Raw genomic sequence first — 13,395 nt, 5'->3', positions numbered from 1 at the left:
ATTTTGTGTATCTTCTTCTATTCAGAATCCATCTCCATGAAAGCTTCCTATTTTGCTGTCCTCTTACAGGCATTTTATACAGAAACAAAAACTTTGAGGCATTTAAGTATTGTTTGCACAATTGGGTTGCATTGACTGTACTGTTAGAATGTGAAAACATGGCTTTGAATTTAGAATTTAGCCTATGGAATTCAGCCTGTCAAACATGAGCTGAACACACTCTTCAGTTTATGGGATGATCACAAGTGGAACTAAAATGTACTCAGCAAGACTAAACATTTTGAATACCAGGTGTGTGTTTCTTCATTAGTTTGTATGCTGAAAAATTGCTACAGTGACCTTTTTTCCTGCAGTTTGGAGGCATTGGTGTCACTATTTAGTGTTCTAAAACTAATCAGTTATAAAACTGATATACTTTGAAGGTAATCTACCATTTATGAAGTACTTCCCAGGTTGGTACTGTCTTGCTCTCAATGTTAGTTGTTATTAATTTAAGACCTCAGTAATTCCTAATTCCCGAGTTTAAAAACACATCTCAAGAAACACAAGTCATTCCCTTCCATCTCCATGTTCTCCCAGCTATACAAAAAGAACTGAAAAACTGTAAGAATTGTCCACTAGATAATTTGCTATATGCCATACCATAACTATCCATTTTCAGAGCTTTCAGAGCTCTTGGGTTTGATGCTGAAGTCTTCAGCTTTCCAAATATGGAGCAACTAGAGCATAGCTTTTCTTTTTTGTACTTGACTATTTTCCAGCAATGCCTAATTTTGCCTATAAATTACCTCTGCAAAAAAAGATGGGTGTTTCTGTTACCAAAGCTATATGATAATTAATATAATTTTGAGTTATGTTTTCTACGTATTACATGTCATGGGAAACATTAATGCATAAGATTTTTTTTTTACCTGAGCATCCATTAGATTGTATAGGATTGTGCATTATTCAGTGTTTTATTTGACAAAAAACATTCTGTGTCTCATCAAGCTCAGTGTCTTATTTCAGAAAAAATTGTTAAGAAAGCTCCTATCAGATAAAGGCTTCAAAGTTTCAATAAGATCCTGTTTTGAGGTGATTTTCCAGCTGGGTTGATTCAAATGGAACATCTTGAAAGTTAGTTTTGGCACAGGTATGATATTTCAGTCAACATTTTTTCTCATAAAAATCTATGAAAGCAAGCCAAAAATAACTCCCCAAGTGTTACAGAAGAAGATTTCTGCTGCTTATCATGCAAATAGTGCCAATGAAGTCTGGAGACAAGCAGATAAATAAAAGTTGTGAGATTTCAGCTCATACTAAGTCCATTTGTTCTTGTTTGTATCTCACCCTTTGTTCTTCAACATCTGAAATGCTGAACAAGTGAAGACTCTTCCTCTCCCTGTTTCTCCTTTTCAAGATACATGGAGATGTCCTCATGGGTCTTTCTACAGATGAGTGTGGTTTTAGGAAGTGAGGAGGGAAGTTCTGTTTGACTGGAGTTAGAAATTAGATCTTATGTAAATTTTTCTTAACCTCCTATACAATCTTGATAGCTAATGAATATTTTGGAACCATGAAGATTCTTAATAACACTGCAGTGAGTAAGCATGCTAAAACATCATGTTGCATTCTTCAGAAGTAACATCTAAACTTTATCACTCTTTGAGAGGTAGATGAAATAAGGAGAAACTATATAACCTCTAATCTAAATTTAGTGTTATTTCTAGTTCTTTTTGCCTCTTATTAACTGTAGCATTATGCATTGAGTCCTATTATAAACAGATAATACCATGGGTCATGGAACTAATGAAGAGTATTTTCCCTTGCATTTCTGTATGAAGAGCCTATATCCTTTTTCCTTTTGCAATGGAATGGGTTCTATGTGATCAGTTCTACTCCTGTGCCATAAGGCACTCATCATCATCTAACCCATTGCCCTGATTTTTCTTCTCCGTGCCTCTTCCTCCATCACTGAGAAAGGGGCAGCATTTTACTGTGGCCAGTTTGGAGGGATTGCTCTGTCTTTTGGCCTGTCAGGAAACTTCTGGACATTGACCACCCTGCTAGCCAAACAGAATAGGTAGCCACTGACTCCTTTTCTGCAGTGGTGTCATTAGCCTGACTCTCCATCCTTCATCCAGCAGCTGATTTTCAAGAAAATTTCAAGAAGGTAGTGTCTGAAAACTGATACAGCAATCAGATTTTAGGGAAGAATCAATAGGTGGACAGCTGTCCTTGTTTAATCAAGCAAAAATTTTTACTTTGACAAAAATTAGCAGAGGCCTTGAGGCACAGGCAGCTTCAGCATGCCTGTCTGTGTTTTTTGAGTATCAGGGCAATCCCCTTTTAAAATTTCCCTCTTCTGTGTATTGTAGAAGGAACAGTAACAAAAGGGGGGGTGGAGGGAAGAAACGAGGTTTGAAGTGTTGCAAAGCTTTTCTGTGTAATGCTGCATTTCACATGGAAAATAAACTAGTCAGTTTTAAAGTGGAACTGAATCAGGGTAAAATCTGAATAAAATTTGTGCTATAGAAGACAGACTCACAGCCTCTAAACTGCTAGTCTTTAAACTGAAATAAAGACAAAGAACTTTCTAAACAAGTGGCATTTCTTAGAGATACACCAAGCCTTCAACTAAATTAGTGAAGTGGTAAACTAACAGTTAAAAAAGAAGCCACTGTGTTATTTTTATTTTTAAAACGTCGAAGTGCACTTTAGAAGAGTGCTTCCATCAGCCAAAAAATGGGTATGTGACAGATTATTGTCTTACTAACAAGAATAGCTAAATGTTGCCTCATATGCATAGGTATTAGCTCTCTATCTTTTTAAAACAGCTCAAATGAATTTTTGTCTTAATGTGCTAATGTGTTTTTCTTTCTGACACTCCTAGCTTTTTTTTTCTCAACTCTTGTGATTGCCACAACAAGAAACACATCTGAAAAAGATCATAAAATATAAAATTAAATTTTTTAATTGTCTGAATTCAGCACTCTTTCTGGGAAACGTAGATGAAAATCTTCAGGCTTCATACAGAAAGGACTGGTCCAAGTGAGGAGATATATAGGCTTATTTCTTGCCATGCAAATTCATTTTCTCTACAAGATGAACATCATTAATTACCTTCTTTAAAGTGATACATAGATATGTAAAATATCATGCCAAATAAGAAGCATTTGTTGTCTACTAGAAATTGCATTTGATTTCATTTTGTATAAGTGCTCACCTGATAAGCTTCACCTCGATGAATTTAGTTTACACTGTGAGCTATTATTTTGTAAAACAGAGAACCTTGAAAAACTCCTGATGCAAATACACTTTATTTATAAAGTGTCTTCTGGGATATCACATGACTTACAGTGAGAATACCCAATTAATAAAATAGCTTTTCTCAGCAAGTATTTCTACAATAATGTCCATAAAGTATCGTGTGCCTGGCTAAAAGTATTCCAGGACAATCACAGCAATATGCTAAAGAGGACAAGCAGACTTCAAGCCAATATTGTCTCACTTTTTTTTTACTTCTTAATTTAATAAAAAGCTCTGAATACAGAGACTGATGGGTTTTCAAGTTCTGACTGACGGGTTTTCAATTGATCTTGATGTTTTATAGCTCCCAACACTTGGGTAACTAAGCACCTTACAAACCCAACCAAAACAGAAACCTCAGGAGGTAAAGAGGAGTTATTACCCCCAGGCTATAGAAACAGTGCCCAGAAGGAGAAGTGGCTTTGCCAGACTTCTGTCTTCTAGACAGAGGAAGTATGTGGCAGCATGTGGAGATCAGATCACAGAAATCCTGAACAAGTACATCCACTGCTGGGCCATACCACCACTCCAGCAGGCCACTGTAATCCTTCAGCTGTCACTGGCTCACTGGAAGATCATTTAATTTCTGTCCTTTCTGTGAGAAGTTTTATGTATAGAATCCTGATATTTCTGCAGTCCCAGAGTGTGCATTTGGGAGCTACCCTGCATCCCCAGCAGCTGGCACCGTGCAATCCTTCTCACTTGGCAGAACTGCCTCCATCACTGTTTTTGCAGCTTCTTATCTTTCCCAGGCAAGAGCCTGATGCTAACATTATAGATGCTGTTAGCAGCTTAAAAGCTAAAAAAGTTAGATGGAGACTGATCTGGTTTACATTTAATTTAAGAAATCAAAGCACTTACATAAGTCTGCTTCCACAGGATTGTGTTTGCCTTCACTGACATCTGCATGGATCTTCCCAGGTGGGTATCTCCTGGCTTAAACTGTGATGTGAAGAAGCACCTCAGCCTCTCATCTATCTTTGCTGTTCCCATTGAGGCTACTGACCCGAAAACCAGCTACCAGTTCTGTAGTGTCTGCTGAGCAAATGTCTCCATGATGTATAAGTCATATTCATCCATAAAGTATGAAACTGTTGTGCCTTAATCTAACACTGCTAGGCATTAAAGATTCAATATGCTAGACCTAGTCACTGACAAATAAAAGAAAACGAGGCCAGGGCATGGAAGGCAGTCTCGGGGCTTCCCAATCAACTGCTTGATTTTGCCAAATACACTGATCTATCTTACCCTTTTCTGCTTAAAGGTTTATCAATACAATTATTCCTAATGAAAATATTAAATACGGTGCCAAGCTCATGAGCCAGAGGGCTGTTTTTTCAAGTTTTCATTACCTGCTAAGTAAATTAATTAATGCAAATGAAACACTAGTGTCGTAAAATGGCATCCTCTTCTAATTGAAGACAATGGCAAAACTGCCATTGACCTCCATGGGAACAGGTTCAGGCCCATAACTTTCATACATTGTACATTAAGCGACATAATCAGAAATACTATCTTCTCCCATTAAAATGAGATATAGATATAGCATGACAAGTAGCAGCACAGAGACTCGTCTGATGACTGTAATTAGAGGTTTTTAATGGCAGGTTAGGTATGTTTAATATGCAATTCCACATTGCAGTTGTACTATCAGATTCTATTCAGGATCTTTACATACAGCATAACTGAATTCAGAGGCAGATGAATGTTTCTGATATTTCAAATTCAGCAGTTTTGCTGATTTAGCACCTTCTGAAACATGCACCATGTGGTGAACAAACACTGCGAGCAAAGATGTTTTCCTTTGAGGTTTGCCAGGGATTTAAAATTTTAACACTTTCCTGCTCTCCTTACAGATAGAAAAGTGTTGTTATGCAGATAAAAAGAGCTGTGTAATCATTCTGATAGGTATGATTTCATTATCTCTGAGGAGTTTAGGTGTGGAGCCAACTCCATGTATTAGCTAATAACCAATCCATTACTTGATTAACTGACTTACATGAAGAAAGCTTATCAACCACACATTTGTCTGCTTGGAATTAAATCATAAAAACATATTGAAAATATATATTTTTCATGTTTCAATACCTTTTGTAAAAAGCATTGTGCCAGATCCCAATGAAATCTTCTGAAGAATAATAACATGCCTTACAAATAGCAGATGCTATAAACAAATAAAAACAATATAAAAATAACCCAAGGCACCACTAATTAGGCATGAGTCAGTGCTTCCAGTAAATTCATGGCAACTGCAAGCAACAGGAAAAGAATTGTATATCTCAAAGCATTGCCAACTTAGTGCAGAAACCTAATCCAAATGATTTGAATGTCTCATGTATTTGAGATTGCCAGTTCATATCCATATATACAGTTGCCTTCTCTTGGGATTTTTCTTTCTCCTCCCCTGCTTATCTGTAGCTTCTTCAGAAAGTCATCACCATCTGATACAGTAATATTTAGAAATTATTATATGAGCTGGTATGTCTCTTTTCTTCCCATAGTGTTTGGAATGTATTTTGGCCAGGAAGCCTGAAGCTAAATACTCTGTCAGTCATAAGCCATGCCAGAGATTCTTGGAAACACCTGCACCTTGCAGTCATGCAAATACCTTTGAGATATGTCAGAATGCTGTTTATTTGCACCATACCAACCACATGTCATCTGAATTAATTTTCACATTCTTGTCCTGATGGGACACGGCTCTGAATATAAAAATTGACACGTGAGAGCAGTGTGGTTAAAGAGGTATTGATGCTGTGCCAAAATTATGCAACACATCATTGCTGGCCAGCAATAAAACGAAGGTATCTTTGTAAGTTACATATTAATAGCACCAATGCACAGATATGTATATTCTTTCCCAGAGATGCACCAGGAGATGAGTCCAATTGCAATGTGAATGTGGTGAGAGTCAAAGATACAGCAGTAATAGAATAGTATCACAGTCTGGAATAAATGCAACACATCAATGCTACTCAGCATTGTCCTGCATTACAGCAAACACTTTAGGGTGAAAACCCCTGTGGACAGTGTCTTCACTCCTTTTTCAGCAAAATCAGGTCATTTAGAGAGCAGAAATCAAGTGGAAGAAACCTTGTTCATTTGTAGTCCTTCAAAATATCATTAACTTTTTTTTTTTAAAGATTCAGTAACAGTAGCAGCTTAGAGAAGATTCAGACTATATCACCTGAACCTCAGGAAGGCTGCAGCAAGATTTGTTAATCTCCTGTGTTGTGACTTCATGAACACAGATCTGAAGGCTGTATTACTCAAAAGATTGTCCTTTTTCTCTGTCTCTGTCTCCTCCATATTTAGTTTTCTTTTGGTTTTGTGACACTAGAGAAGTAAAGGACTATGTAGATGGCTTATCTGAAGGCAGGACTGTAGAAGAAGCATCTGATCTTTACACTTTTGTCACATTTCATGCCATATATTTATCTAAAAAGGGTGGGGATGACATACTGGTAGGCATAGTGCAGATTGCTAGCTGCATCTATCAGCTTTCCATAAAAGAAAATAAATAATGATGTCAAGCTCAACACTTACCTCTACATGCTCCTAAATCAAAGAGGAAAGTTGAGGAGATAGATGATGATTTGTTTTCACTGTAAGAAATATCTGGGTATGTCTGGGTATTGCTTACAAAAGTGCACCAGGCACTTTTGAGGGATGTGGGAAACCCCACCAGCCCAGTAGCCTCTCTGGACAGGAGAAGCTGTCAGTAAGGGACTCCATGGGTTTTTTGAGTACACAGAAGAGCAAACAGGTAGTTACCTTTGATCTATTCTTTTATAGAATATATTGCCTTCTTTCTAAATGAACTGAGCACTGGATCTACAAAGTTTTTGTCTTGTGGTTGATTTCTGAGGGAGGTTTTTTGCAGTCTGGTATATATGCAAGATCCTGCTGTTTTCAGTGTCAGTTCTCTTAGGTCTTAAAACTTTTGAACTCACACTTTAGCCTCTCTACAGAATTAATAGAACCTCCTCTCCTATTCATCTTCAGATGTCCATGAACTCTTAAATAATTTAAGTATCTGAGAAACATTTGCTCATTTCTAATGAGGTCTAATGAGGTACATACTTAGACATACACGAATAAAAGCATAGCACCAAAAGCACCATATTCTTGGATGGCTCAGTTAAAATAACTTGTTACAGATAGTAGTTGCCTGCAGGAGTTGATGTCCAGTTCCATGTTTGAAGCTGAACATATTCTCCTTAATTATAAAAAAAATGTTACCTGTTTTTGTTACAGCTTCTGCCTGACCACATTCTAATGTGCCCATGGCAAGGAAAATATTGTTTCCATTCCAATTGGCATAATGAGAAAATGCGTTTAATGTGTTGGCTTCAACACAGTATTTATCAGAACATTATCCTTTGAAATTGTCAGTTTATGGCATGATAATTAGATCTGGTACTTGAAACCTGTCAAGTAAAAGCAAGCTTTCTTCAATAATCATATTCCTTTTCACTTCACAGGTGGAGCCTAATAAAGTGAACTGCTAAAAAGTATTGAGGCAGTAGGAGGCTTGGCATTTCAGTCAGTACAACAAAGACTGCATCCCAAGAAATTGCTCATACTGTTTTTCCATATACAAGCCTTCTTCGTGAGTAAATCCTCTCCCTTACAAACTGGAAGGCAGAATACTATTGAGCAATAAAAGATGGAGGGAATGAACATGACAGTGTAACTAATAATTCAAAAATGTATGGGTCATAGCTAAAAATTAATAGGAAATTAATTAGTGCAGTATCTTTTGTTGAGTGAGATGTAGTCTGGCTTGGCCTATCCTGCAAAGCTGACTGTGTCCCAGCTCTCAAGAGAAAGACTTTTCAATGTAAATTCCTTAAGCAGTAAGATAAACTCTGAGAAGTAATAGGTGAAATGTTATTCCACCTCTGGAAATGGGAAGGTAAAAAGTTAATCAATTCTAAAATAACGTCCATGGAGCAGCTGTTTCAATTGAGGGCATTACACTACTGACAACAACGAGAGTGAAGATAGTTAGCCTGAAAATTATCAATTTCCAAATATTATTTTGTTAATAAATTGTTCCAATAAATAATGTTTAGCCAAAACATGGTGAAAGAAAGGCTGAACCTTGAAGAGGTCAAGACTTTCACAATTTAACTAATTCATTCCTTAGTTCTAAATAGTAGAACTAAGGAATAATACTGACTTTTTTTCTACTGATACATGGTTTTTAACATCACGTCTTATTGTAAATTTTGTGACTTGGTATGTAATGCACATTTGGTAGGCTGATGCTATAATATATAAAGTATATTTTCCTTTTAAACATTTTTCTGAAACAAAAATGTTAAAACTCTGAAGATTGGCAACACGGCATGTAATCTAAATTCCTTGCAATTTCTGTAGTATTTTTAAAAGGATGTATGCATTGACCCACTCCAAATTTTAGGTTTAAACTATTGCCACAGCAAAGGTTCACTTTAAAAATGGGATTAGGCAACTTTGGTGACATTGACTTACAACTAAAATTAGGCTCTTAAGTGCTGAAAATACTTTGGAAAAAGTCTCAGTCCACACAACACTGATGGCAGCAACTGCTTGCTACTTTTAAAAATCTCAGTCTAAATTTGAATGGGTGCCTAAGTAAACATTCAGAACTTGGTTCATAAACTAAACTATGGGAAATCTGTCCTGAAAAACACCAGGGGTTTTGCCTACTAATATGTCCAAAGGTGTGCCTGGAGTCATTAGGGAACAAAGACCTGTCTGAGAAACATTATGAAGATTAATAACTGTGCATACGAGATTGGAAAGGAGCAAGCAGAGGGCATATTGCTTATTGCCTGTATCTATCTGGGACTGGGATGAAAAATAAATCAAATCCAGAAAGGTTTTCAAAGAGGTTTGAGGAAAAATTAAGAGTTGTAGCAGGGCACGGTTGGTCCCAGTATAAGTACAACTAACCTTTCTTCCTAACTCCTAGAACATTTGAGAGAAATAAGACCTTCTTTGAAAAGCAGGCTGATAGTAATACAGATGCAATATTATCATATTCATTTCAGTAACAGAATGAATTTTTCCTTGCTGGCATAACTGAGAAGTATCCATTTTGAATGTTTATGCATGTAAGATGATGAGGTGCATTAGAATAAGTTATCTGGGTTTGGCCATCTTATTTCTTGAACAAATAATTTTTCTTAGACAATTCGCATTTCAGGAATATTTTACATAGCTATGTGTAAATGGAAAACCTAGAGGAAGGTTCATAGCCTCCTTGTGTCCTTTTACCATTGACTTGTAACACACTAGACGATAAATAAATTAAGCAATACTTTGTTGTTACACCTAGAAGATAAACAATTACCACATATGCATGCAGTATGGAAATGGTGTGAGAAAGTGGAGTATCTTGGGAATTATTGCAGAGAATAGTTGAATTTCATGTTCCAGCACACAATACCCTCCCATGTGGCTCATCTCTTGCTTGGAAGACTTAACCCTCTGGGATGTACAGTAGAACTCCAGGAAAGGAAAAGGAGATGTATGGATATAATGTCAGTCATAGATTGCACTTACTTGGCTTGAACTCCTAAAAATTGCTCAGGTCAGAAGTAACAAGATAGAGGGAAATTGATTCAATCAGTTTTAAAGCAGTTTTCATGAGTTACTGTAACAAACACTTGACTGGTCTTATTGCCTTTGTTAGAAACAATAAAAATAAATAGGATCTGCAGTTTACAGGGTCTTATTCTTCAGACCAAAGTTGTCTAGAAGAGATAATCCAAAGTGGATTTGATTGTAACTGCCTGCAAACTATTCTGATGTGTGCATGCAAAGGGTAAAATAGAAGATTTTTTTAGTATGCAGCTCATTTCATTCCAAGTCTAGTTTCTTCTAATAGGCACCACCTTGCTACCCAGTGAAGGATTAATCAGATTGGTGCATATCGAAAGGATTGGACTTTGGCAGAAAACAGTCAAGGAGCCAGACATCAATTCTATTGGCAGACAGGTCTTTTGAAGCATTTGTCCACAGGGATAAATTCACCTTGGCTTGTAGAGGAAAACGCATGTAGCGCATACCTTCTGTGCTTGAAGTGTTTGTGGCTGTCTTTTCGTGAGGAGTGTGCCAGAGATGAGAAGATTTAGTTTTCATCAAAAGCTCTGCAGAACTGCCATCAGCAGAAGCTGTAGGGAAGACAAGCTGGATCAAACCACATCCTTTGACATGGGCTTAATGCTCCCTTGACATGACAGCTAGTGGGGTGGGTCTGGTTTTGCAGCCAAGAGTATCATTCTTGTGAAAGATTAAAATAAGTTTCAATACAGGATTAGGGCAAATCAGGTTTCGCAACAAGTTAGAAATTTCCACAAGAAAGTTCTTTCTTACTTTGTATTGCTTTCCCCTTGACCTTTCTTTATGCCTGTCATTATAATGTCAGAATCCAGAAGTTAGGTGGAGGCACCCAATACAAAATGCCTCTACTCTCTAGGTTGATCATGGTATCTGCCCTCATGAAGTCCAGTTTAGCTGGCTTCTTCTCTTTGTGCATTTCCAGACCAAGATTTTTGGGTTCTAGTCTGCCCTTTAACAATGTCATCTTCCTTTTAAGACACATTCTGTCCCTGCTTTATCCAAAGAAGTGGAAAGATCCACACCATTTGCTGAACGATATTTAAGCTCTTCAAGTGACCACTAATTTTAACACTGACTTATGGGAAACAGTCTTAATGCTGAGTAGTGGTATTTGTGATGCTGATGACATTTATGAATGTCAGCTACAATAATTTTGTTCATAATTGGTTCTGATTACAACATTTATTTTCATCAGTTTCATTTTAGAACCTCTGTAGCACTAATAATAAAATGCACTGAATGTAAAAAGCATACGACTTTTTCTGCAGCACTCCTGAGACCACTCTGTGGTGTTCTTGGACATGAAAAGATTCTGCTCCATTTGTGGCCAGCACAGAATACGTCATAAATAGCATATTTGTGACATCTTTCAATGGACTTAATAATTAATGCACTGTAGTATTATGCAAGAAGCACAGCTGCAGTATAAGACAAGCCTTACATCTGGAAATCACTCTGCAGGAGAAAAGCCTTCAAAATATAAACTTTTTTTGTCACAACATTCACAACACACAAATGTCCAGCTTATAAACTTGCAATCTGCATTAATGTGGCAGTTAAATTTGCTAGTCTGAAGGCTGCACTTGTAAAATATTTATGAATACATATGGTTGTCACTGCAAAGAAACTGCACTGTCAGCTCAACCTCTCTCCCTAATTGTTTCTTCTCCCTGTCTTCCCCCCACTGGAATGTATTCTATGAAATTCAAAACATGACCCTTACCTCACTTAAAAAAATATCTACATGGTAAGTGCAAAATAAAAAAATAAGAGCAATTTTCATATTTTGGCCACTGTTTCATCCACTCAGAGAGGATCCAATTTGGGATACCTTAATGGGAAATTAAATCTCTTTTTCATGTATGTGTTTTCTTCAGCTTAAAAAATGAACTGTGAAGAATGATTTGAATTTTTTCCCACAAAATTTAAACTGTTCAGTAAGTCATCCAGTGCAGTGCTTTTACAAGTGCCCTGGATAGCTGCCTAACTGGGTTTTTTGAGAAGAGAGAGCTGAAAATGAGGCTGGAATTATTAAAAAATATGCTACATGCTTTAAACACATATTGTACGTTTCCGTTTTCTTTGTCCCAAAGAGATCACAGCTTTCATATTTAAGTGATGACTGATTTTCTGCATATATTGATCTTGCTTGTGACCACTTCCATTACTGTGGAATGTCCTTATGTACACTTTGGAGGCTCAGGAGCTAAACAGACTACACAAGAAAGGAAACAAAAGGAAGAAATCTTGTTGTTTCCTTACCTGATAGCAAATTGACATCAGTGTGATTTTTCTTCAAGAGGTGTTCAGGGCAGGATTCTTTCCTAATGTAATATTGAATTGGGGCAGGGAGGGGGAGAGGACAAACAAGAAATTAGAATGTTCATTCTGGTCTTCAAGTCAGTTGTGATTGTATGTACACAGCAGGTGTGACCATATTTATTTAGCACTTTCACATTTTTAAACACTGCAGCCCAAAGTACCAGCATATTGGTACTGAGGCTTAGGGCCCAGGGTGAAGGGGTTCTCACATGAGCTTGGAGTAGTAGCTGTGGTCCCTACCAGCTGCATGTCCAGCATTTCAGCATCTCCACCAATTAAATAGCTCCAAAGTCAGGGCTGATATTGCTAAAAACAGTGCACCTTTGCCAATAAATGTCCCACTAAACTGAGCCCACACACCACCAGAGTCAGCAGCATCCACACCCTTGGGATCTAGCCAAAGAGGAACTGCAAAGCCCTGCATTCAACAAGGGGCATTGCAAAGTTCTGCAGCTGAAGAGGAATAATTCCATGCACAACATACACGCTGGGGGCAACCATCCAGGAAGCAGCTTGGTAGTAAAGGACTTCACAGTCCCTGTGGACACCATGCTGAACATGAGCCAGCAGTGTGCCAGTGAAGGCTAACAGCATCCTGGATTGGTTAGAAAGATGATAACCAGCAGGTTGAGGAAGGTAATTCTTTTCCTCTGCTCAGGACTGATGATGCTACACCTGAAGTACTGTTTCCAATTCTGGGCTCCAGTTCTGAGCTCCCCTGTACACAATTGACTTCAGCACACTGGAGCAAGTTCAGAAAAAGACCACAAAGACAATTAAAGGAAAAGAGCATCTGATGTATAAGGAGAGGCTGAAAGGGAGGATTCTTCAGCTTCAAGTATGAGGATGATCAAACACTAGAACAAGTTTACCCAGAGAGGTCACAGAACTTCCATCTCTGAAGATAATTGTAATATTGACTGTTCAATTAGCAAGCTGCCCCAGCTGACATTGCTCTGAGCAGGAGGGTTGGATGAAATCATCTCCAGAGGTTCCTCCCAACCTCAAACAGGTTGTGATACTGTGGCCAGAGTTTGATCATGCTCCTTATGGACTCTGGATAAGTACAGATAGCATGGGTCAGAAATTGCATAGGTATAATTTTGACCAGGGAAACTTGCATGTCTGTAGAAATCTGGACCTGGGGTTTTGGCTGTGCTATGTGCATCT

The sequence above is a fragment of the Erithacus rubecula genome (assembly GCF_903797595.1).
Source record: "Erithacus rubecula genome assembly, chromosome: 3".
In the NCBI taxonomy this organism is placed as follows: domain Eukaryota; kingdom Metazoa; phylum Chordata; class Aves; order Passeriformes; family Muscicapidae; genus Erithacus; species Erithacus rubecula.
Note: the sequence above shows the minus strand (reverse complement) of the source record.